This window comes from Odontomachus brunneus, unplaced genomic scaffold, assembly GCF_010583005.1.
Source record: "Odontomachus brunneus isolate Ranch 3 - 2012 unplaced genomic scaffold, Obru_v1 Obru_scaffold_028, whole genome shotgun sequence".
Taxonomy (NCBI): Eukaryota; Metazoa; Arthropoda; class Insecta; order Hymenoptera; family Formicidae; genus Odontomachus; species Odontomachus brunneus.
In genome coordinates, this window is record NW_022639478.1 from 1,728,481 (window position 1) to 1,731,194 (window position 2,714).

The 2,714-nt window shown below is 30.8% G+C and overlaps 3 protein-coding genes across 10 annotated transcripts in view; all 3 read left to right on the forward strand.

The window, feature by feature from the left end:
* The window catches only part of LOC116842921 (serine-rich adhesin for platelets-like), a 261,954-nt gene that overhangs the window by 123,379 nt on the left and 135,861 nt on the right, over positions 1-2,714 (forward strand). The gene's annotated exons all lie outside the window — the stretch shown is intronic.
* The window catches only part of LOC116842927, a 34,124-nt gene that overhangs the window by 19,116 nt on the left and 12,294 nt on the right, over positions 1-2,714 (forward strand). The window contains exon 6 of one of the 6 annotated variants that reach the window (XM_032812814.1): positions 39-596. The exons of the other annotated variants lie outside the window; for them this stretch is intronic. The gene's annotated coding sequence lies outside the window, so the exon portion shown is untranslated. Of the gene's footprint in view, positions 1-38; positions 597-2,714 lie in introns of those variants that run through there. 6 annotated transcript variants of the gene reach the window in all.
* LOC116842929 overlaps positions 1-2,714 on the forward strand; it is a 21,953-nt gene that overhangs the window by 15,221 nt on the left and 4,018 nt on the right. The gene's annotated exons all lie outside the window — the stretch shown is intronic.

The following is a 2,714-nucleotide window of genomic DNA, read 5'->3' on the forward strand; positions in this document are numbered from 1 at the left end:
ACGTCCGGAATTTTTTTCAGTTTGGGTACGGTTTCGAGGTTACATTGCATTGCTCTGCCTTAAGGCCATCACACACAAAATTACATAGACGCATATGTATAGCATAAGATCGCGATATTGATTATTAAGTCGCCATATTGATGACTGATGCTTAATTTTCGATGCCCATTGGTCTATACGATCTTATGCTATGCATATGCGTTTATGTAATTTTGTGTGTGATGGCCTTTATGGCCGTTTATACGAAGTTTATGTTGTACGAATAAAATTTTAATCGGCTGTTGATAAGTGCCTCACATATGTTACACTATCAATGATTCTAAGGCTTCGTTCTTCAGTTGAACTGAAACGGCAAAGTGTACCTGAGACCGACAAAAAATGAAGATCAGTTAATTTTCTCATTAGTTTAATCTTCATTGTAATTTTATATTCTTATACTTGTATTTCTATACTTTGTTATAATTGTCTTTGCAATTTAGTTATAATTGTATCCGCAATATTACAGCATTATTGTTTATTACATGTAAATGTATTTGAGAGAATTCGAGTATAACTAATTTCTCTTTGTTGATAAAATATATAGTCACTGTCAAATATATTGCCTTGAATTTCTATTTCTTTGAAAATGCGTAACATATGTTATAGAGGTTTAGTCTCGGTTTAATGATTATTATATCGCTAATGTGAAATAATTTTGTAATATCTTGCATAGTAGGCAAGATGTACTATTTCAGAACTTTGAAGTTGCAATTTCTCAGACAACTAATTATTATGATAAACTGAGGAAACATCATAGAGGTCTTTTTGTATATGTGTTCATGTCCGCTTTGAAAGTGAATTTGTGTGTAACTCAATTTCAAAGCAAAATTAAAATATCCTTATAAGAAGAATAGAATAATTTTTTTGATAGCAATAATTAATTAATTAATATGTATACCCCACATTGTTTATATAAATAATATTGCATATGTTTGTGCAATTATGTTTAACATTAGTTATTTTATTATTCACTTAATGTATATATGTGTTGCACGGATTATAGTTGAGTAATTGTCGTATAGTATATACGTATAATATTCCAGATCAACGCATGTAAATGTTGTACGTGCTAATGGCTGTACGAAACTGTTATTTCATCAGTTACAATATATATTGCCAGTAAATCACAGAGTATTCGAAAATATACACGAATCTATTATTAGTGTCCTTCGGGCTATCATCAACTGAACATCTAAATTGAATTTGTGTACAGAATTGTTGTGTACAGAATTATTATATTCGCTCAAATATCCAGCATTATTTTTAAATAAATATAACTTTTAAAGTTAGTATAAATTGTCAATTGCATAAGTATATTATGTCCGATATAACTAAACGTCTGCGTTTAGTTAGAGAATCATACACAGGATACAATTATAATCAGTTTTTTAAACCGAACATTTGCCATGTCTGTAAGAAGTCAAGTAGCCAAGACGAATTAATCACATGAGATTCGTACGGCATGGTCTTTTATTGTTGCAATGAACATCAAATAATTCATAAAAGTTCGCATATGGAAGTCTGTGTCATTATGGCAAACGCAAGAATAGAAGATTGGGACGAGCGTACATCGTTTTAACTCAGATGAAGAATAGAGGTCGTCCCGAGAGATATTTATGCAAGGAATTCAAATGAAAATATCACGTGATTTAAAGTCATACGAGATAGAGATGATGATGTGCGCAAAATTATGCCTCATTTGTTACCTACAGAGTAATCTACGAACTTGCAACATTTGCTATTCCGCCAATTACTGTGACAAACACTATTTGAAATTTCAAGAAAAACACAAATCTAAGTGCACGGACTTACTGGTATTGTTAAACTTGAATATTTCAATTATCAATAACACTAACATAAAGTCATATCCACAAAAAATGAAGTTTCTTATAATGACAATAGGTTTTGATGACATGTTTATATTTGTTAATATATATATTAAAAAATATAGAAAACGGAATTTAGAAACTTGGGATGAGATCTCTTGCATCTATTCGGATTATGTCAGCTTCATTGACACTGTATGACAGGTTAAAGCAATTCAGACATTTACTTGATGTAACAGGAATTTATAAAATGGAATGTAGGTTTACTAAACACGCAGCACAATATCTCTTTATCGTACATATCGTAGGTGCGAGTTCAGTATATATAACGGGTTTACCATCGTGGGAGCTATTTATGTATTTTTGCAGTAAATATAGAAATTTTAGAATTGTAATTAAGGAATTAAGAGTTATATTGATAGGACCAGAAACAGATTGTGAGTGGAATGGATACTACAATGTTTGTTGAATATGCGGCAATTCAAATTAACAGCTTTATTTTGAAAATGCTCGTATGTCATATGAGGATTGTATGCGCACAAATTTGTATAAGCAAGCAAATATCATTATTGCATTTCAAGAAGAGTTTAATGTGGAGAGTGCCCTGTTAGATATTTTCGTCGCAACACAAGATTGTAAATGTGCGTTCTTTTCACCACATCATCACAAAATAAAGCGAAAGAAATCATAAATAAGATACAAGGAGTTATGAGTATCCCTCAAGAAAAGTATTCAATAAGAAATAAATTCCGTAATTTCAGGCCCTATAGAAACTAAGAGACTGGCGGAATTTATTATCGTAATATTCATTTCGTTGTGTTCTTATAAAGTTAAATAATACAAGCGAGA